The 24,205-nt window shown below is 38.8% G+C and overlaps 1 protein-coding gene and 1 long non-coding RNA gene across 2 annotated transcripts in view; one reads left to right on the top strand and one right to left on the bottom strand.

Annotated features, from left to right (window-relative positions):
- Positions 1-21,605, bottom strand: part of LOC117198778 (uncharacterized) — a 49,447-nt gene extending 27,842 nt beyond the window's left edge. The window contains exon 1 of the long non-coding RNA XR_004480026.2: positions 18,699-21,605. This is a non-coding gene — a long non-coding RNA (uncharacterized LOC117198778). The remainder of the gene's footprint in view (positions 1-18,698) is intronic.
- LOC101270999 (flavin-containing monooxygenase 5) overlaps positions 1-24,205 on the top strand; it is a 109,768-nt gene that overhangs the window by 78,024 nt on the left and 7,539 nt on the right. The window lies entirely within an intron of this gene.

The following is a 24,205-nucleotide window of genomic DNA, read 5'->3' as shown; positions in this document are numbered from 1 at the left end:
CTGAGTGGGCGGTGTGTTGGCTGAAAGGAGGTGGAGCTGAACAGCCCCTCCACATTGGCTATTGCGGCTGTTTGTACTTTGTTGCTTTATATTTCTTTGAAAAGAATGGAGGGACTTCCCTGGTGGTATAGTGGTTAAAAATCCGTCTGCCAGTGCAGGGGACACAGGTTCAATCCCGGGAAGATCCCACATGCCCAAGAGCACCTGAGCCCGTGCGCCACAACTATTGAGCCTGCGCTCTAGAGCCTGAGAGCAACAACTACTGAAACCCACGTGGCTAGAGGCTTCAGTTTACTTTCATGTAGTAAAGTTCTAAAGTGTATATGTGATATAATGTAAAATGAGGCATATTTAATACATTTTTATATAAAATATAAAATTAAGTAATAATATTTAATACATTTGTATATAAATATAAATTTAAGTAATAAACACCCTTAGATGAATAGGTGCTTTTAATTCTTAAATATATCAACCCTCCCCACCACCATCAAAAACACAACTGAATGGATACAAAAATATTTAAAAGAGGGTAACTGTAGAGCAGTGGCTGTCAGCTTTGGCTGCAACACTGAACAATCACCTGGGGAACTTTAACAAACTTTAACAAATACTGATATCAGTCCATCCAGATTCTGGTTTTATTGGCCTGGGGTGCCAATAAAGCTCTCCACTAGCTATTTCTAATGTGCAGCCAACATAGAAACCTTTGCCCTTCAGCTTTTACCCCAGCTTTCCCAGGAGATAAATGAGGATGACATTGCATCTTTTTTTTTTTTTTTTTTTTTGACATTGCATCTTTAAAACAAAATCGATAACAGTTTATTGAACAAACATTTCTGAAGCTCAGACTTTGTTAGATGGTGTGGAGACACAGAGTTATATAACCTCCTGCCACTGCCCTCAGGTACTCTGCAGTTTAGCTAAGGATGTGTGGAGAAAAAACTTCTGAGGTGGATGGGATAAATTCTGGTGCCCTGAGCTTTCCGGGGCCACCACAAGACCTCTTACCAGCAGATACACATCCTTGTCTACACATTAGACAAGAAGCAATTAAAACAGGGTCTCTGGGAGTAGGGACCAGGCATTAGTATTTTACAGTTCCCCAGGCAAGTCCAGTGTGAAGACAATGCTGAGAACAGTCCTAAAACAGCTCTGTCCCTCAGGATTCTGAGAGTTTGTCAAAGGAACAGAAGCTCCACACTGTTCTCACTCCTGCCACTGACGGGGAGTCATTTATCTCCTTTCTTCTGCCCTTACTATTGCCTCCAATCCCTTCAGTTCCAATTACACTACCTACGTCCCTGGTTCTCTCTTTTCTCATATGAACTTCCTACTCAATGACAATAATGTGCTTAGGCAGGAAATACAATCAAGGTACATCTCTAGAGGGCAGATTATTCACTGATGGTAGGAAATACTAAAGTGCAGGAGCAGAATCTTCTTTTTCCACTCACTGACCTAGTACTGCTCTGCCCTCACTCTCTTTTATATAGCAATGAGTTGACAGTGATGAACCCTACGTAGGGTACAATCAGGTGTTTAGAAGGGCTTGAAGGTTTTTGTTGACACACAATAACACTTTGTTGTCTTAGTTACTTGAAAAAGAATACAAATATATTATTGTCACAGAGGTAAGATCTGTGATTCATTTAACTCAGTGACCCCAACACACCTGCTGTGGAAACCATGGTTCTACTCCTTGTATTAAACTTTGAACCCTTGGAACAGGGACAGACTTGTAATTTTTAGCATTAATATAGTGTTTTTATTATAGAGGGACTTCAGAAATATCTACTGACTGAATGAATGAAGTCAAATTTAATAGTTAGGAATGTGTCTACCCCTGCCCCCTCAAACATCTTGGTTTCAAAGGACCCTACCACTCATTAATGTAATTAAAAAAAAATAACTGCTATGTACACACAACACGTTTAAATAAATTTGAATTTTAGAACTGTGTTAGATTTACAGAATTACTAGGAAGATAGTACAGAGTTCCCATATACCCCATGCCCAGATTTTTTTTTCAATTTTATTTTATTTACTTTTTATACAGCAGTTTCTTATTGGTTATCCATTTTATACATATTAGTGTATATATGTGAGACCTAATCTCTCAGTTCATCACACCACCACCACCCCACCCCAAACGCCACTTTTCCCCCTTGGTGTCTATACGTTTGTTCTCTACATCTGCATCTCTATTTCTGCCCTGCAAACCGGTTCATCTGTACCATTTTTCTAGGTTCTACATATAGGCGTTAATATATGATATTTGTTTTTCTGTTTCTGACTTACTTCACTCTGTATGACAGTCTCTACATACATCCAAATCTCTACAAATGACCCAATTCTTTCCTTTTTATGGCTAATATTCCACTGTATATATGTACCACATCTTCTTTATCCATTCGTCTGTCAGTGGGCATTTAGGTTGCTTCCATGACCTGGCTATTGCAAATAGTGCTGCAATAAACATTGGGGTGCATGTGGGGTTTTTTTGGGTTTTTTTTTTGCGGTATGCGGGCCTCTCATTGTTGTAGCCTCTCCCATTGCGGAGCACAGGCTCTGGACGCGCAGGCTCAGCGGCCATGGCTCACAGGCCCAGCCACTCCACGGCATGTGGGATCTTCCCGGACCGGGGCACGAACCTGTGTTCCCTGCACTGGCAGGCGGACTCTCAACCACTGCACCACCAGGGAAGCCCAACATGTGTCTTTTTGAATTATGGTTTTCTTTGGGTATATGCCCAGTAGTGAGATTGCTGGGTCATATGGTAGTTCTATTTTTAGTTTTTAAGGAACCTCCATACTGTTCTCCATAATGGCTGTATCAATTTACATTCCCACCAGCAGTGCAAGAGGGTTCCCTTTTCTCCACACCCTCTCCAGCATTTATTGTTTGTAGATTTTCTGATGATGCCCATTCTAATGGGTGTGAGGTGATACCTCATTGTAGTTTTGATTTGCATTTCTCTAATAATTCATGATGTTGAGCATCTTTTCACGGGCCTCTTGCCGATCTGTATGTCTTCTTTGGAGAAATGTCTATTTAGGTCTTCTGCCCATTTTTGGATTGGGTTCGTTTTTTTAATATCGAGCTGCATGAGCTGTTTATATATTTTGGAGATTAATCCTTTGTTCGCTAATTTGTTTGTAAATATTTTCTCCCATTCCGAAGTTTGTCTTTTCGTCTTGTCTGTAGTTTCCTTTGCTTTGCAAAAGCTTTTAAGTTTCATTAGGTCCCATTTGTTCATTTTTGTTTTTATTTCCATTACTCTAGGAGGTGGATCAAAAAAGACCTTGCTGTGATTTATGTCAAAGAGTGTTCTTCCTATGTTTTCCTCTAAGAGTTCTATAGGGTCCAGTCTTACATTTAGGTCTCCAGTACATTTTGAGGTTATTTTTCTGTATGGTGTTAGGGAGTGTTCTAATTTCATTCTCTTACATGTAGCTGTCAAGTTTTCTCAGCACTGCTTATTGAAGAGACTGTCTTTTCTCCATTGTTTATCCTTGCCTCCTTTGTCATAGATTAGTTGACCATAGGTGCATGGGTTTATCTCTAGGCTTTCTATCTTGTTTCATGATCTATATATCTGTTTTTGTGCCAGTTCCATATTGATTAGATTACTGTAGCTTTATAGTATAGTCTGGAGTCAGGGAGTCTGATTCCTCCAGCTCCGTTTTTTTCCCTCAAGACTGCTTTGGCTATTTGGGATCTTTTGTGTCTCCATACAAGTTTAAGAGTTTTTTCTTCTAGTTCTGTAAAAACTGCCATTGGTGATTTGATAGGGATTGCATTGAATTTATAGATTGCTTTGGGTAGTATAGTCATTTTCACAATATTGATTCTTCCAAACCAAGAACATGGTATATCTCTCCATCTGTTTGTACCATCGTTAATTTCTTTCATCAGTGTCTAATAGTTTTCTGCATACAGGTCTTTTGTCTCCCTAGGTAGGTTTATGCCTAGGTATTTTATTCTTTTTGTTGCAGTGGTAAATGGGAGTGTTTCCTTAATTTCTTTTTCAGATTTTTCATCATTAGTGTATAGGAATGCAAGAGATTTCTGTGCATTAATTTTGTACCCTGCTACTTTACCAAATTCATTGATTAGCTCTAGTAGGTTTCTGGTGGCATCTTTAGGATTCTCTATGTATAGTATCATGTCATCTGCAAACAGTGACAGTTTTACTTCTTCTTTTCCAATTTGTATTCCTTTTATTTCTTTTTCATCTCTGATTATCATGGCTAGGCCTTCCAAAAGTATGTTGAATAATAGTGGCAAGAGTGGACATCCTTGTCTTGTTCCTGATCTTAGAGGAAATGCTTTCAGTTTTTCACCATTGAGAATGATGTTTGCTGTGGGTTTGTTGCATATGACCTTCATTATTTTGAAGTAGGTTCCCTCTATTCCCACTTTCTGGAGAATTTTTATCATAAATGTGTTTTGAATTTTGTTAAAAGCTTTTTCTGCGTCTATTGAGATGATCATATGGTTTTTATTCTTCAATTTGTTAATATGGTGTATCACATTGATTTGCATATGTTGAAGAATCCTTGGATCCCTGGGATAAATCCCACTTGATCATGGTGTATGATCCTTTTAATGTGTTGTTGGATTCTGTTTGCTAGTATTTTGTTGAGCATTTTTGCATCTATATTCATCAGTGATATTGGTCTGTAATTTTCTTTTTTTGTAGTATCTTTGTCTGGTTTTGGTGTCAGGGTGATGGTGGCCTCCTAGAGTGAGTTTGGGAGTGTGCCTTCCTCTGCAATTTTTTGCAAGAGTTTGAGAAGGATGGATGTTAGCTCTTCTCTAAATGTTTGATAGAATTCACCTGTGAAGCCGTCTGGTCCTGGACTTTTGTTTGTTGGAAGATTTTTAATCACAGTTTCAATTTCCTTACTTGTGATTGGCCTGTTCATATTTTCTATTTCTTCCTGGTTCAGTCTTGGAAGGTTATACCTTTCCAAGAATTCGTCCATTTCTTCCAGGTTGTCCATTTTATTATCAGAGTTGCCTGTAGTAGTCTCTTAGGATGCTTTGTATTTCTGAAGTGTCTGTTGTAACTTCTCTTTTTTCGTTTCTAATTTTATTGATTTGAGTCCTCTCCCTTTTTTTCTTGATGAGTCTGGCTAAAGGTTTATCAGTTTTGTTTATCTTCTCAAAGAACCAGGTTTTAGTTTTATTGATCTTTGGTATTTTCTTTGTTTCTGTTTCATTTATTTCTCCTCTAATCTTTATGATTTCATTCCTTCTACTAACTTTGGGTTTTGTTTGTTCTTCTTTCTCTAATTCCTTTAGGTGTAAGGTTAGATTGTGTATTTAAGATTTTTCTTGTTTCTTGAGGTAGGCTTGTATTCCTATAACTTCCCTCTTAGAACTGCTTTTGCTGCATCCCGTAGGTTTTCGATTGTCGTGTTTTCGTTGTTATTTGTCTCTAGGTATTTTTTGATTTCCTCTTTGATTTCTTCAGTGATCTCTTGGTTATTTAGTAACGTTTTCTTTACCATCCATGTGTTTGTGTTTTTTACGTTTTTTTCCCGGTAATTGATTTCTAATCTCATAATGTTGTGGTCAGAAAAGATGCTTTATATGATTTCAATTTTCTTAAATTTACTGAGGCTTGATTTGTGACCCAAGATGTGATCTATCCTGGAGAATGTTCCGTGTGCACTTGAGAAGAAAGTGCAATCTGCTGCTTTTGGATGGAATGTCCTATAAATATCAATTAAATCTATCTGGTCTGGGCTTCCCTGGTGGCGCAGTGGTTGGGAGTCCGCCTGCCAATGCAGGGGACACGGGTTCGTGCCCCGGTCTGGGAAGATCCCACATGCCGCAGAGTGGCTGGGCCCATGAGCCATGGCCGCTGAGCCTGCGCGTCCGGAGCCTGTGCTCCGCAACGGGAGAGGCCACAACAGTGAGAGGCCCGCGTACCGCAAAAAAAAAAAAAAAAAAAAAAATCTATCTGGTCTATTGTGTCATTTAAACCTTGTATTTCCTCATTTATTTTGTTTGGATGATCTGTCCATTGGTGTAAGTGATGTGTTAAAGTCCCCCACTGTTATTGTGTTACTGTCGATTTCCTCTTTTATAACTGTTAGCAGTTGCCTTATGTATTGAGGTGCTCCTATTTTGGGTGAATATATATTTATAATTGTTATAATTTCTTCTTGGATTGATTCCTTGATCATTTTGTAGTGCCTTTCCTTGTCTCTTATAACATTCTTTATTTTCAAGTCTACTTTATCTGATGTAAGTATTGCTACTCCAGTTTTTTTTTTTGATTTCTATTTACATGGAATATCTCTTTCCATCCCTTCACTTTCCATATGTATCTGTCCTTAGGTCAGAAGTTGGTCTTTTGTAGGCAGCATATATATGGGTCTTGTTTTTTGTATCCATTCAGTGAGCCTGTGTCTTTTGGATGGAGCATTTAATCCATTCATGTTTAAGGTAATTATCGATATGTATGTTCCTATTACCATGTTCTTAATTGTTATGGGCTTATTTTTATAGGTCCTTTTCTTCTCTTGTGGTTCCCACTTAGAGAAGTTCCTTTAGCATTTGTTGTAGAGCTGGTTTGGTGGTGCTGAATTCTCTTAGCTTTTGCTTGTCTGTAAAGCTTTTGATTTTCCATCGAATCTGAATGTGATCCTTGCCAGGTAGAGTAACCTTGGTTGTAGGTTCTTCCCTTTCATCACTTTAAATATATCATGCCACTCCCTTCTGGCTTGTAGAGTTTCTGCTAAGAAATCAGCTGTTAACCTTATGGGAGTTCCCTTGTATGTTATTTGTTGTTTTTCCCTTGTTGCTTTCAATAATTTTTCTTTGTCTTTAATTTTGCCAATTTGATTATTATGTGTCTTGGTGTGTTTCTCCTTGGGTTTTTCCTGCCTGGGACTCTCTGTCCTTCCTGGACTTGGGTGGCTATTTCCTTTTCCATGTTAGGGAAGTTTTCGACTATAATCTCTTCAAATATTTTCTCGGGTCCTTTCTCTCTCTCTTCTCCTTGTGGAATCCATATAATGTGAATGTTGTTGTGTTTAATGTTTTCCCAGAGGTCTCTTAGGCTGTCTTCATTTCTCTTCATTCTTATTTTTTATTCTGTTCCATGGCAGTGAATTCCACCATTCTGTCTTTCCAGTCACTTAGCTGTTCCTCTGCTTCAGTTTTTCTGCTATTGATTCCTTCTAGTGTATTTTTCATTTCAGTTATTGTATTGTTCATCTCTGTTTGTTTGTTCTTTAATTCTTCTAGGTGCTTGTTAAACATTTCTTGCATCTTGTTCATCTTTGCCTCCATTCATTTTCCGAGGTCCTGGATCATCTTCACTATCATTATTCCCAATTCTTTTTCTGGAAGGTTGCCTATCTCCAATTCATTTAATTGTTTTTCTGGGGTTTTATCTTGTTCCTTCATCTGGTACATAGCCCTCTGCCTTTTCATCTTGTCTGTCTTTCTGTGAATGTGGTTTTTGTTCCACAGGCTGCAGGACTGTAGTTCTTCTTGCTTCTGCTGTCTGCCCTCTGGTGGATGAGGCTATCTAAGAGGCTTGTGCAAGTTTCCTGATGGGAGGGACTGGTGGTGGATAGACCTGGGTGTTGCTCTGTTGGGCAGAGCTCAGTACAACTTTAATCTGCTTGTCTGCTGATGGATGGGGCTGTGTTCCCTCCCTGTTTGTTGTTTGGCCTGAGGCGACCCAACACTGGAGCCTACCCGGCTCTTTGGTGGGGCTAATGGCAGACTCTGGGAGGGCTCACACCAAGGAGTACTTCCAGAAATTCTGCTGCCAGTGTCCTTGTCCACACGGTGAAACACAGCCACCCCTGCCTGTGCAGGAGACCCTCCAAACTAGCAGGTAGGTCTGGTTCAGTCTCCTACGGGGTCACTGCTTCTTCCCCTGGATCCCATTGCACACACTACTTTGTATGTGCCCTCCAAGAATGGAGTCTCTGTTTCCCCCAGTCCTGTCGAAGTCCTGTAATCAAATCCTGCTAGCCTTCAAAGTTTGATTGTCTAGGAATTCCTCCTCCCGTTGCCAGATCCCCAGGTTGGGAAGCCTGATGTGGGGCTCAGAACCTTCATTTCAGTGGGTACTTCTGTGGTATAATTGTTCTCCCGTTTGTGAGTCACCCACCCAGCAGTTATGGGATTTGATTTTATTGTGATTGCGCCCCTCCTACCATCTCATTGTGGCTTCTCCTTTGTCTTTGGATGTGGGGTATATTTTTTGGTGAGTTCCAGTGTCTTCCTGTCAATGATTTTTCAGCAGTTAGTTGTGATTCCAGTGCTCTCATAAGAGGGAGTGTGCACACGTCCTTCTACTACACCATCTTGAACCAATCTCCCAGATATTATTAACAGCTTACATTAGTATGACACATTTGTCCTAATTAATGAACCAACACTGATATATTATTGTTAATTGAAATCCATGCTTTATTCAGATTTACTTAGGTTTTTTCCTAATGGCCTTTTCCTCTTCCAGGTGTCCCCATCCAGGACAACACATTACATGTAGTTGTCATGTCTCCTTAGGCTCCACTTGGATGTGACAATTTCTCAGACTTTCCTTGTTTTTGATGACATTGACAGTTTTGAGGATTACTGGTTAGGTATTTTATAGAATGCCCCTCAACTGGGATTTTTCTAACGTTTTCATCATGGTTAGACTGGGGTTATGAATTTTGGGGAGGAAGACCCTAGAGGCAAAGTGCTATTCTCATCACATCATATCAATGGTACATGCTATCAAACTGATCACATTGATTTATGTTAACCTTGACGACCTGGTAAACAGGGTTTACCACTGTAAAGTTGCTCTCTTTTTCTCCCTTGTCATACTATACTCTTTGTTTTGTTTTTTGTTTTTTGTGGTACACGGGCCTCTCCCATTGCAGAGCACAGGCTCCAGACGTGCAGGCTCAGCGGCCACAGCTCACGGGCCTAGCCACTCTGCGGCATGTGGGATCCTCCCAGACCAGGGCACGAACCCGTGTCCCCTGCATCGGCAGGTGGACTCTCAACCACTGCACCATCAGGGAAGCCCATACTATACTCTTTGGAAGAAAGTTACTATGCACAGTCCACACTTAAGGACAAAGTTGGTTATTCTAGGCCTTTTTTCTTTCCACATAAATTTTAGAATCAGTTTGTCAATATCTACAAAATAGCTAGCTGAGATGTTGGTTGGGATTGCATTGAATCTACAGATCAAGCTGGGAAAACTAACATCTTAACAATACTGAGTCTTCCAATCTATGAGCACAGCATATCTTTCCATTTATTTATATCTTTGTTTTTCTTCTTCTGTTTTATGGTATCTGCATATAAGTCTCATACATATTTTGTTAGATTTTTCCTAAGCACTTAATTTGGGGGGTGTTATTATAAATAGTACTGTATTTCAAAGTCCAAGTTTTCATTTCTGGTATATAGGAAAGTAAGTGACTTTTGTATATTAACCTTGTATCCTGCAACACTGCTATAATTGCTTATTAGTTTCAGGAATTTTTTTTTTTTTAATTCTTTGGGATTTTCTACCTAGACAGTCATATCATCTGTGAATAAAAATCATTTATTTATTCCTTACTAGGCTGTATACTTTTATTTCCATTATCTTATTACATTAGTTAGGATTTCTAGTACAGTGTTGAATAGAAGTGGTAAGACAGGCTGTCCTTAACTTGTTCTCAGTGTTATGGGGACATTGTCCATTTTCTCGCTATTAAGTATGCTATTAGCTGCAGGTATTTTGTAGATGTTCTTTATCAAATTGAAGATATTTCCCTCTATTCCTAGTTTGCTAAAGTTTTTTATCATGAAGGTGTTATATAAACAACATTTCTACAAAAATAAAGAAAAAAACATACCTCCTTAATAAATCAACTTGTTTTTCCTATTTTCAAGTTTTATTGATTTAAAATAAATAAAATAGGGCTTCCCTGGTGGCGCAGTGGTTGAAAGTCCGCCTGCTGATGCAGGGGACACAGGTTCGTGCCCCGGTCTGAGAAGATCCCACATGCCGCGGAGCCGCTGGGCCCATGAGCCACAGCCACTGAGCCTGTGCATCCGAAGGCTGTGCTCCTCAACGGGAGAGGCCACAGCGGTGAGAGGCCTGCGTACCGCAAAAATAAATAAATAAATAAAAAATAAAAAATAAATAAATAAAATATACTCGTATAACAGGGGAGAGATTATACAGTGTGTAATTATATAAACATGGGTAGACATAGGTATACAATTGCCCCAGGAACACATAATATTATATATTTGGTGATTAGAATATGACCTTAATTTTGTAATATTACTTTTTCCACTTAAATTTATATCATAGGCCATTTTCAATATTCATTCCTACACAGATTTCAAAATCATAGTTTTAAGTATCTCCAAATTCAATCTCTATAATTCACTCATTAATTCATTTCAAAGCATTTATTAAGCATCCACTATATATGAGGTACTGTTTTGATGATAGAGCTACAAAAAATAAGACACAAATCCTACTTTTGGGTACCTCATAGTCATAGAAACAAATGCAGAATATCGTGTGTTCTAAGTTGCCTTGATGGCAATATGAGCGGAGAGCTTTGGCAGCTTGGAGGTTGAATGGGGCATTTAACTCTGTGGAGAGAACAAGAAATATTTCACCAAAGAAGTGAAATGTGATGTGACTCTTGAATGATAGATACGAATTTTCCAAATGAAGATGCAGTACTGTAGTGTTACAAAAGTTTAAAGTTGTGAAAGAGTCTGGAAAGTTTCAACAACAATTTAATGACTCAGAAGCTTGAAATTAATTGAGGAGAGCACTAAGTGAAGATACAAAGGTGGATTGGGATAGATTGTGAAATATGGTGAATTTCAAAATAAGAAATTTGGTTTTCCAAATGGAATCAGTCAAAGCCATTAAGTAGTGGGGTGAAAGGATGAGCTGTGAATTTAGCAGGATACTTAAGGAGTGGCATGGAGACAAATTCCGCATCATATTGAGATAACATAACTTGCCTATGGGGGGGGCATTTTACAATAAGTGGTTTCTAATTCATTGCTATTTTAAATAATACAAAATGAATATCTTTATGCATTTGTTTTTATATTATTTTTCAGTTTTCCTTACAACAAATTCTTGTGAATAAGATAAAACCATCTCATTTACCTGTTTTTGAAATGAATTTTTATGTATTTCGTTAGTTTTTTATGCATTTTGTGAAATTTACTTCCTTTTTCTATATGTATCTTTCTCGATATAATTCAACATACATCTACTAAGTATCTACTAAGGGCTATTTATAATTTTATATGCTGTGGGGAAGATCATGCATACAAGTCAAGGGGCTTACAATCTAGTTGGGGAGATAAAGAATAGACTCTAAGACATTATGGAGGTCTTTGAATCCTAAGCGGAAAAATATAAACTAGAGAAAATGGGGCAGCATCCAAAATTTTAATTAGGGCAGAGATACAACCATACCCTAGAAAGAATACTTTGGTTGAAATAGATAGGTAGATTAGAAAAGACTTGTGAAAACATTATTAGTAGCCAAAGGGAATGAGATCTTGAAGTATGGGGCAGAGAAATGGGAATGATCTATTCAGGATTCTGAAACTGAAAATTTCTTCTCTAAAAATGGAAGGAAAATCATCTATAATGTGGGCAAAACCAATAGACACTCTCCTTTGTGGCCATTTAATGTTCAGTAACATCCATATATCTTTTTCTGGAATAAAAAGAGAAGAGGGGGTCCAAGTTGGTTAAGGTAACTTTCCATAATCAAAACAATTTTTAAAACTTCTAATAGAGTTGAAAAGTCATTGTTTATGATATCTCAGTGAGAGGCTAACATAACAATCTGGGTAGCTATGGCGCTATTTTATGTGATCACTACAACACCCCCATGAGGTAGTTATTAGAAGTTTTTGAGGAAGCAAAGAAGATAACCTTGATGGGGAAAGAACAGTGAACTGGGATTTAATGTCAGCTAGAGCAATGCTTCTCAGCTTTCAGATGCATCTGAATCACTTGAGGATTTTGCTAAAAGGCAGATTCTGATGCAGTAGGTCTGGGATGGGGCCTGAGATTCTGCATTTCTACCAGTCTCCCAAGTGATGTCCCTACAGCTAGTCCACAGATCATACTTTAGGTAACAAGGATCCGGAGCAGTGGTTCTCAAATTACAGTGTATTTTGTTGGGCATTAAATGGTTCTGAGACCAATGCCAATGTGTGTGTATGTGCGTGGGCAGGGGGTGGTGCGCAGATACCGGCAAACAATTCTCAAACACTAGCAGGATGTTCAAGAATTCAACTCAGCTCTGATGCTTACCTACCCAGATATAACATCAGATTCCACAAATTGAGGGCTCAGTCCTACAGGACTGCCCCCTCGAACCCACTTCAGACACCAGTCATAAGCCCTGGTTATTACCTGGGCTTCTGACCAACCAGCTACAGATTGGAGGTTCCAACGACCCGCTCCTTGGATTTGGACTTCAGATGCCATTCTCAAGGCCAGGTTGTTACCTATGCTTCTAACCAACTGACTATAAATCAGAAATTCCCACAACCCCTTCCCTGGGTTTGATTAATTTGCTAAAGCAGCTCACAGAACACAGGAAACCCATTTACTCACTAGATTACTGGTTTGTTATAAAAGAATATAACTCAGGAACAACCAAATGGAAGAGATGCACAGGGGAAAGCACACTGAGCTTCCATGCCCTCTCAGGCACACTGCTCTCCCCTAATCTCTTCAGTTCACCATCCCGGGAGCTCCCTGAACCCCACACTTTTGGATTTTTATGGAGACTTTATGAAATAGGCATGAATGATTGATTAAATCACTGGGCACTGCTATTGATTCAACTTCCAGCCCCTGTTGCCTCCCCAGAGGTCAGGGGATAGGTAACTGAAAGTTACAACCCTCTAATTACAGGGTTTGCTCCATTGGTAACCAGCCCCCATCCTTATTTGCTTTCTAAAAGTCAGCATATTAACATAACAAAGGGCACTTTTTATCACTCTCAACAGTTAGGAAATTAGGAGAGTATTGGGAGCTCTGAGCCAGGAACTGTGGAGAAAGACCAAATATATATGAGAAATATATTTTGACCATCTGGATAACCAAATATATATTTCTTATAAATCACAATATTGCAGCATTTAGCTTATTTCATTTTTATGTTATAAATAATGCTGTCATTAACACCCTTTAACATAAATCTTTGTCTACAATGCTGAATCTTTCTTTAAAAGGCTAGGTTGCAAGGGTTTCATATTCTTGTCACATTGCTGTCCAGAAAACACTGTACTAAGATCTCATTTCACCTCATTTTTGCTAACACTGAGTAATTGTCTTTTAAATTAGTAAAAACAAGGTAAATTGAGAACACATAGTGGACAGAATGTAAGTTAGTACAGTGTTTCCTGGAGAACGATGTGGCAAGTGTATGAAACCCTTGAAACTTCCCAAAGCTTTGAAATATATATACTATTTAAAAGACTATTACTCAGATGGGCAGTTCTCACTTGGAGTCTTATGTCATGGCAATCAGGTGACAGCTGGGACTGGACGTGTGCCATGACCCCTCTGCTCACGTATTTAGAATGTCAGCTGGGATAACTAGACCTTCTGGGGGCTGGCTGCACATCTCTCTATCCCAAACATGCTCTTCATGTGGCTAGCTCAGGCTTCCTCACAGGATGGTGGTCTCAGGGTAGCTGGACTTCTTACGTGGCTGCTGACTTCCACCAGAGCAAGCTTTCTAAGAGACCCAGACAGAAGCTGCAAGACTACCTATCACTTAGTCTTGGAAGCCATTCAGTATCATTCCAACTGCATGCTGTTGGTCAAAAGCAAGCCATGAAGACAACTTAGATTCAAGGGGAAGAGACTGCACGAGGGCACAAATACTGGGAGATGTGAAGGGTTGTGGGGAGGGGACTTTTTTTAATTGGTATTTCTTTCAGAAAACTTTTTCAAATGTTTCTTGGCTGTTTATAAACCATGACCTTAATTCTCAAGTTGCCATGAATGCTTTTTACTTACTGCAGGAAGAACCTGAAGAAGGGAGGGCCAGTATTTACAAGTCAGTGGTCATCAACACTTCTAAGGAGATGATGTGCTTCAGTGACTACCCCGTCCCAGATCACTATCCTAACTTCATGCACAACGCCCAGGTCCTGGAGTATTTCAGGATGTATGCCAAAGAATTTGACCTTCTAAAGTACATTCGGTTTAAGGTAGGGAATTTCGTGGGTATCTCTGTGTTTTGAGTTGTTTGTCAAGTAAATGAATAACTGGTCTTATTTACCAGTGCTTAGATTGGTTTGATATGCTCATGCATCTATCCTATCCAAACTCCACTCTGTGTCTTCCCTGTGTCTCAAAATATTCATGGAAAGGTCCCTCTTCTATGTATTTTGACTGCAGATCCAGGAAGCCACCTTCATTTCATTGCCTTCATTCTATATCATTTGATTACAATAAAACAATGAGGGGAACTGACAGGTATGGGAACTTTAAAACCTTCTGTTTCCACAACTTGCTGCTTAGCCCTTTTATACTTTCTGAAGTACTTTCCAGTGCATTATTTATGTGATCACAACAACCCAGTGAAGTAGGTATTGATAAGTTATGAGGGAACAAATAAGTTAACTCTGGTGTAGAGGGAGGAACACTGAATTGGGAAGCAAAAACTTGAGTTCTAGTCTTTGCTCTACCACTAATCAACTTGTGACTTCAGACAAGTAAGTTCCTCAACGTTGATGTATCTTAAGTTTATTTGTAAAACAAGATGCCTGTACTAGATCACTTCACTGGTTCCTTCCTGCTGTAAAGTCTTCTGTGATATTCCTATCATTCTAAACCATGACCATAAAAGAATCAATACTCTGACAGCTGGCAAAAAGCCCAAATCTTCTACCTTCTGATCATTCTACTAAATCATGCCTCTTTCTCTTTCACAACAAAATTAAAATGGCAGTATCCAGTGATGACTTCCAAAGTCAGTCATTTACAGCCTAGTGGTGCTTCTCTTCACTTCTTTAAATGCTTATTGAACAGGTTTGTTACCATACTAAGCACTGAAGACACAAAAACAAAAAATTAGTGATTTCACAGTCTAGTTAAGGAGACAGAAAAGTGAAATTTAATTGTAAACATAATTATTAAAAATAAAGAGTTACAGAGTGATAAAGGCCACTGAAATCTATTCATTACAGCTCAGAGGAGGGACACTTAACCCATCAGGGCATGAGGCATCAGGCACCAGGGAAATTCTCTTAGAGGAGATAATCCCAAGCTAAATGTTGAAGGGTGAGTATCTCCAAATGAAGAAAGAATAAAAGGATGATCCAGGCAGAAGCACCAGCCTGTGTAAAAGTAAGAACGTGATAGAGAAGAACAATAAATAGTATAGGATGTCTCAGGTATACAAGAGGGGTATTTCTATTAGTCAACCAAGACATTAGGGTCATAAACCCTAGAAGCACAGGAACACATTCTTAATGTTTCCTTAACCTGGGTAGAGTAACCCATATTTATTATTATTTTTTAAAGCTAAAAATTGTGCCCCTGACTATCCCATCTCACACCTTCTTTCTTTATAGTTATTTGTAAAATGGGCATTTATGGGAGTCAGAGAGGTTCATTTACATAAAATATGAGTCACTGAGATGTTTTTCTACTCTATTAGGAAAGGAAGCCTTCTAGCTCAGTCACAAGTTTAAGGCCAGACAGTGAGAACAGGACTTGCGGTAAGAAGGCATCAGAGGGTCTCAGGATGTCTGGGGGTATGGGGAGGAATAGGCATTTCGTGCATGGAGTGTCTCAGAAGCACAAGAGAAGCCCAAACTTTATTCAAGTATCACATTGCCCTAGGGCATGGTCCACGAGAACTAGTAATTTGCACTTTCCTAGAAGCAGAGGCGAGTGCAACATTAGTCTGCCAACTCTGTTTTATTTAGCTTGCCTCATGGAAGTTTTCTCACTCTGACCACAGCCCCAAACAAAAAAGTTCTGATTTGTGGAGTATGAAAGTCAAATACCCCTGCATGAGGCCTGTTATGTGGTAGTAGCCCTTTGTTTACCCTCTGCAAGAAGAGTCCTGTCAGGGAAGATGTCCACTATTTAGGCTGTGGTTATAGTACCCTGTGGCTACCGCTTTTCTTTTCAGACCACTGTGTGCAGTGTGAAGAAGCAGTCTGATTTCTCCACTTCAGGCCAATGGGAGGTGGTTACGGTATCTGAAGGGAAAAAGGAGGTGAATGTCTTCGATGGAGTTATGGTTTGCACTGGCCATCACACCAATGCTCACTTATCCTTGGAAAGCTTTCCTGGTAAGTAGCCTACAAGGAAGGAAGACACTTGGACGATGCCTGTGACCTGATCCCTAAAGAATGGGAGGATTGTTGTCTGAGTGATTCCTACCTTGGGATGAAATAAGGCTTATCCTAATTCTGCATATTCTTCTGAAAGGTGATGGGGTAACTTGTATTAATGCTATTTAGGAGGTAGAGATAACAGTAATTTGGGGGACTAGAGGAAAATTAGAAGGCTCTATATTTAGTTTCACAATGATTTTAGTTTTCCTAGGGATAATAAGAGTTGATCTGCATTAGGTTGAATGAAGGCTTTTTTAGCAATTGAAGTAACAAACAGAAATATCGAGTTTCTAAGGAAGAAAATAAAGAAAGCTTAAAGAAAGAGTTTAATTACAGTTTTTGGCCTGGATTTTCATTTTGAGGGGAAAAAACTACTCTATGCATACTCTAGAGTATGTAAAAACATATATACTCTCATTGGAATGGAAGTAGGTATTTAGAGAAGATGAAAAGAGGGGGTGGGGGATGGGCAAAATAGGTGAAGGGGATTAAGAGATACAAACTACCAGTTATAAAATAAATCAGTCACAGGGTTGTAATATACAGCACAAGGAATATAGTCAAAAGACTGTAACATTGTAATAACTTTGTATGTTGCATAATCTATAAAAATATCAAGTTCCTATGCTGTACATCTGAAACTGCTATAATATTATAAGTCAACTACACTTCAATTTAAAAAAATAGAGGATGAAAAGGCAAAAGAGAATGGAGGTTTTCTGAAGCAGTTTGGATTTGTGAGTCCACAGGTCCAAAATACTACCAGATCCTGAATTAAGCAGACTACTTATGAAAAGGAAATCACAAGGTTCCACTCTGAGGTGATGGGAAAAGAAAACAGGCAAAAATATTCAGAAAGGCAACAGTGCACCTGAGTAAAAGGAGAACATACAGAGAATATATGCATAAACTCCACACATTGCAAAAAAAATGAATGATTTAACAAATGATATCAGATAAACCATCACCCAGTAATTATTTTCCCTTCTCTTGCAGGAATTGAGAAGTTCAAAGTACAATACTTTCATAGTCGAGATTATAATAATCCAGAGAGTTTCACCAGAAAGAGAGTCATAATAATTGGCATTGGGAATTCTGGAAGCGATCTGGCTGTGGAAATTGGCCACACAGCCAAACAGGTTTTAATTAGTGAATTATTTACTTTGCTTCACCAAGGAAGCTGCAGGTGGACCCAGCAGAGTGTACGGATACCTGCACACAGCCCATCAGTGCCAATGGTAAATGCAGGGCTTGGTTTCACTGCCTCAGTTGGCAGCATTTTGATTGATGATGTGATGGAGCCAAGGTTACAAGTTAGATTCCCATGATTCACTTGGCCTCACACTAAGGAATTTGGTCATGACCACAAACTGTGCTCATAATCTCACTCAGCTGTCTCTTCAGAGTCTGCCTCTGGCTTTTAAGAAGACCAAGTGATTGCTGGGAGAGCTTGTTAGAATGCAGCAGAGTGTGGATCACCTGTTGGCCAGTAGAAGTGATAATGCTCTTATCTGAAGGAAAGTGTACTCAGTCATTGAAAGCTTTTCACTCCTAGGATGGTGGGGGAATTGTCTTCTTTACTCCCCAAATGGAAAAAAGAAACAATCTAATCCTCCTAAAGACAACAATCCCACTACAGGGCATATACCCTGAGAAAACCATAGTTCAAAAAGAGTCATGTACCACAATGTTCATTGCAGCACTATTTACAATAGCCAGGACATGGAAGCAACCTAGGTGTCTATCGACAGATGAATGGATAAAGAAGATATGGCACATATATACAATGGAATATTACTCACCATAAAGAGAAATGAAATTGAGTCATTTGTAGTGAGGTGGATGGACCTAGGGTCTGTCATACAGAGTGAAGTAAGTCAGAAAGAGAAAAACAAATACCATATGCTAACTCATATATATGGAATTAAAAAAAAATGGTACTAATGAACCTAGTTGCAGGGCAGGAATAAAGATGTAGACAGAGGATGTTGATGACACAGGGTGGGAGGGGGAAGCTGGGGTGAAGTGAGAGTAGCATCGACATATATACACTACCGAATGTAAAATAGCTAGTGGGAAGCAGCAGCATAGCACAGGGAGATCAGCTCAGTTCTTTGTGACCACCTAGAGGGGTGGGATAGGGAGGATGGGAGGGAGACTCAAGAGGGAGGAGATATGGGGACATACGTATGCATATGGCTGATTCACTTTGGCGTGCAACAGAAACTAACACAGTATTGTGAAGCAATTATACTCCAATAAAGATCTATTAAAAAAAAAAAAAGAAAAAGGAGAAGACGTACCTCCTGCTGCTGTGTGTCTTCACCACCAGCAATGTCTCCCATCATGGAATGGACACGTCCTCCTGCAGAAATGTACAATCCAGTGAGCTACAGTGGTACACTTGGTTGAATGCAACCTTGAACAAACTAACTAGTTTAGTGAAAGAAATCTACCCAGGAGCTAGAAAGGGTACATAGATAAATTCTGTGATTCTTTTATGGCACTTAAAACATTCAGCTATCAAATAAGAAGACTGGCAGTACCATGTCTAGGAGAAAGAAGACTGATGATTCTGTAACCCTGCAGTCTAATGAGTTCCCTGTAGGAGATCACTTTGACATAACAATCACTCCTCTAAATGGCGCACTGCCTCCTTCTGGCTACATGATACCCTATTAAATTTTATTTACAGTTTGTTGAGAAAAAAAGAAGCAATGTTTAATCTTCTTTAGTTTGTATTTTTATGGATATATGTTATTAATGTTTCCAAAATTGTATGAAGTTCCTAGAAATTTTTCAATGTCTTTGGTGTCCATGATATATCTTGTTATAATGTAATTAGTCATAATTCCAGTTATTATCTTAAAATGTTACGTGACTGAAACAATCAAATTTCCTAGTCAATTGCATTAAAGTGAACTCTCATCAGGTCTTTAATCCTAAAAAAAAAAAAAAAAGACAACATGGATATCAGTATGAAAAGCAACCACTACATTGTAGCACATACAAGCAGCTCTCTCCAGCCTTTGCATACAATTAGGTAACACAGAATAACATTCATTCTAAAGCAGTTTCGAATAACATTCACTCTAAAGCAGTTTCTATATCCTTGCGTTTTTTGGTTTGTATTATTTTTTGTATGATAGATTTTGAACTGGGAAGGAAGTAGCTTCATTATAAATTCCTAGAAAAAGACATTATTAAAAAAAAGACATTATTGATATATTTTGTTATTCATATATTTATTGAATCACAACTTTATTGGCAATACATAAATGCCTGGTTGTTCTTCAGTAACTTTAATTAAGCTGTGCATCTCCACAAATTGTTTTTCAATTATTTTTAAAAATAGAAGTTTAATGCCACAACTTTGTTAAATGAACTTTACCCACAAACTCCATTCAGTAACACTTCCTCTCAGTCTATCCCCATTGATCACCACAAAACTGATTTCATATATTACTCCACAAATTAATTCAACAAGCATTTATTAGGAAATAGGTATATAAACAATAAAGGGTATGGGTGCTATGATAAAAGAATGTACCAGGTATGTGGTGGGGACCGAAGGCATGAGCTTTCTTTAATACCATTGGCTTGTTAAATGGTCAGCTGTAGAGGAGCTGGGCCTTACAAGCACTGAGGAATTGTAAATTGCCAAAGAACAAGGCAGCAAGAGCGGGTGGAGGTAAGGTAGCTGTGTCTGAAAAAGCTTTGTGACGTATGTATTTTTGTCACTATTTTATACACAGAGAACTTTTTAATTAAAGCTCTGAGCATTTACATTACTCACAACTTATATGTTAAAAGTTATATAGAGTGCACAAAAAGCCATTGATTCCTAAGACCACGCAGGCTCGTTCAACGGTGACACGTAAAAGTGCTTAATTATGGTAGAGTTTAAGGTCACCATCAGTGAGAATATATGTATGAAGTACATGATTAGCCCTCTATAGACAGGTCACATTTTAACACGAAGCGTTAAGACAAAACACCATAACACAATGTACTTATATAGCTTACAACCCGGGAAACTATCTCCAGAGAGTTTTATAATATAAAGTGATGCTTTTGCCAGGTAGTTGAATACCAAACTTTTTATCAGCTCTGAATGTGGACTTTAGCCAGCAGATAACAGAAAGACGGACCAGCTCCCTTTGTGCTATTTGCAATCTTCAGTTTTTCCCTTAAATAATCGATGAAACATTACTTAAGCACAGGCTTTGGAGTCAGTCAGACTTAGGTAGGAAATTCAGCTCTACCACTTAGTGCTATATGACCTCAGGCAAGTTATTCATCCTCTCCATTCTCCTCACCCATATAAAGGACATAACAGTACCTACCTCAAGAGGTTGTTGTATTGATTAAATAAAAATATAGATAAAGGACCTAGTACAGCGATTTATAGGTTACAATTCTCAATAAAAGGAAGTGATGCTGATGATAGGTTGGTGACTAAAGGAGGTATATGCTCTACCTCCCACCTTGGAGAAAACACATTTGGAAAGATAAAAAATAAGAATATATAATGTTAAATGTCAATATAAATAATTTTTTGTAATAATGTAAACAATGTCAAAGGCAAAATAAAGACTGAAGGTTTTGGATTAATGATGTCCAGTTGCTTTCAGCTTTACTGTTCCATGATTTTAAATGAGTTGGACAGGTGACAAGTGCTAGAGAAGTTCAGAAGATGGAGAGAAAATTATCAGCCAGAACAGTCAGTGGTATCTTCATGGAGGAGGGAGACTTGATCTGGATCTGAAAAATGAATAGGCTTTGGAGAATTAAACTTTTCAGGGAGGCATAATGACATTAAACAGAAATGCACTGGTAGTTCAGAGCAAGACAGAGTCTTGGTCAGTGACTACACCAATTTAATTGTAAGCTTAGTGTTTGACAAGAAAATGGCAGGAAATTTAAAAATATATATATTGCCAGGGAATAAAAAGCCAGACTAATGAGTTTGAAGTTCATCTTGAAGAAACTGGGTTCCCATTCCTTCAGAGAAATGAGTCAGAGAACGGCAAAAACAAACATTCTTTCCCCGTGCCTCAGGTTTTCCTCAGCACCAGAAGAGGGGCTTGGATCTTCAATCGTGTCGGAGACCATGGATATCCTGCTGATGTGTTATTCTCTTCTCGATTTAAATATTTTATGAAGAAGATTTGTGGTCAATCATTAGCAAATATATTTTTGGAAAAAAAGATGAACCAAAGGTTTGATCATGAAATGTTTGGTCTGAAGCCTAAACACAGGTATGTTCCCAGGCTGGGAGGTGGGCAGTAACAGTCAATGCAAAGAATAAGGACTGTTCACATAGGCTAATAGTACAGTTACCTCTATGTTTACATTAAGCAAGTCCACAGAATCTGAGATTAGATTTCTACCTTTCCCCCACAGAAGTCCAAGATCTACTGGTCTATAATTTTCAGGCTATAATTCTCCTTGGCATTAACCATTTTATCGTTCCCTGAGGTACCAGCTCCTTTTACATGATGCCCAATAACAACAACAAAATGGTTCATTCATTCATCCAACAAACAACTGAGCATCTGTCATGAGCCAAGCATTATACTGGCGTGAGAATACTGAGACTAAAGACCTAATAGTAATAATAACACCCTACCTTTTTGAGGACTTAATATAAGACAAGCACGGTGCTAAATGTTACACGTTATCTCATTTAATCCTCACAACAGCCCTATAGGTTGGTACTATTTTGATCTCCGTTTTGCAAATATAAAAATTGACACTTAGAGAACCTAATTTGCCCAAGATCACACAAGCAATAAATGACAGACTGGAGAAATGGATATTTCCTTTAATACTCTAACAAGAAGACAGACAGGGCTTCCCTGGTGGCACAGTGGTTGCGAGTAGGCCTGCCGATGCAGGGGACATGGGTTCGTGTCCCGGTCTGGGAAGATCCCACATGCCGCGGAGGGGCTAGGCCTGTGAGCCATGGCCACTGGGCCTGCACGTCCGGAGCCTGTGCACCGCAACGGGAGAGGCCAAAACAGTGAGAGGCCCGCGTACCGCAAAAAAAATAATAAAGAAAATTAAAAGAAAATTTTAAAAAAAGAAGACAGAGAATAGAATATGATAAAGAAATGCATGGAGTCCTATGAGAGTTTCAAGGATAGGATTCTTCACAGAGCCTACAAGGTAGACTGATAGCATTTCCAGAGGCTGATTTTAAATGCTGTTTTCTCTTTCAACTTTTATTTTATTTTATTCTTATTAAATTATGTATTTATTTTTGGCTGTGTTGGGTCTTCGTTGCTGCGCATGAGCTTTCTCTAGCTGCAGCGAGCGGGGGCTACTTTTCGTTTCGGTGCGCGGGCTTGTCATTGCAGTGGCTTCTTGTTGCGGAGCACAGGTGTAGGCGCGCAGGCTTTGGTAGTTGCAGCACGTGGGCTCAGTAGTTGTGGCTGGAGGGCTCCAGAGTGCAGGCTCAGTAGCTGTGGCACACGGGCTTTGTTGCTCTGCGGCATGTGGGATCTTCCCGGGCTCGAACCCACATGCCCGTGTCCCTGCACCACCGGGGATGTCCAATGTTTAGATTTACTTCCTATAAAATAGTGAGTGCAATAAGCACCCATATACCCTTCACTTAGATTCACCTATTATTCACAGTTTACTATATTTGCTTTCTCTCTCTCCCTCTCTCTGGAGATAGATAGATCCATACATATATGGCATCCATATATATATACATGTATTCATACATTTTGTTTTCTGAACCAGTGGAGAGTAAGTTGCAGCCAATAAGACACTTTACCCTACATTCTTTAGCATATACTGCCTAAGAAAAAGGGCATTCTTTACATAAACATAATGTAATTATCACACTTAGTAAATTTAACATTGATAAAAATACCATTATCTAATATACTGCATATTCAAATTTCCCAAATTGTTTCAATAATATTGTAGATTTTTAAAATTTTTAGCCGTGCCATGTGGCTTAAAGTGCAGAATCCTAACCATTGGGCTGCCAGGGAATTACCTGTAGCTTTTTTATTTTTAACTCCAAGATCCTGTCGGGTATTACACCATTGCATTTAGTTGTCATATTTCTTTAATCTCTCAGTCTGAAATAAATCTCTCTTTTTTTGACATGGATTTTTTTAAAGAATTGAAGCCATTTGTTTTGCAGAAAGTCTCTAAATTTGGACTTTCATAGCAGTTCTTCCTCTATTATATTTAGGTTAAACAGTTTTGGTGTGAATTCTCATAGGTTATGTTGTGCCTTCTTGGTGGATCACATCAGGAGCTGTATGATAGCAGCTCATTGCATATTAATGATGTAAAATTCGATCACTTGGATTAGGTGGTATCTACTAGGTTTCTTTACTGTAAAGATATATTTTCCTTTGAAATTAATCAGTGGGGTGATATTTTGAGACTGTGCCTGCCAACAAGCTTTCAGGCATTTATTTCACCCAATTATGCAAACTGTAGCATCCATAACTTTGGTGATCACAAAATATATTGAGGTTATATGGAATAATACAGCAAACCAGTAATACTGTTTAAACATATCTTGTTCCTAAGAAGAGGCCAGCTCTGTCTGAACATGATGGGCTGAGGATTCTCAGAGCTGTTAACACAGGATCCAAGGATTCACACTGCTTTTAGAAAGGTTCTGCACCTTATCCTATGTTATTTCAAGGAAACACTACTTACCATGCCTAGAGTATCTCAAGGGAGTTCATAAAAAAAATTTGATATAAATCCTAAAATCCTAGGCTGTGTGACCTTGGGCAAGCCAGTTAACTTCTTTAGGCCTCAGTTTCCTCAT

The sequence above is a fragment of the Orcinus orca genome, chromosome 1, assembly GCF_937001465.1.
Source record: "Orcinus orca chromosome 1, mOrcOrc1.1, whole genome shotgun sequence".
Taxonomy (NCBI): domain Eukaryota; kingdom Metazoa; phylum Chordata; class Mammalia; order Artiodactyla; family Delphinidae; genus Orcinus; species Orcinus orca.
This window is presented reverse-complemented; position numbering and strand designations above follow the sequence as displayed.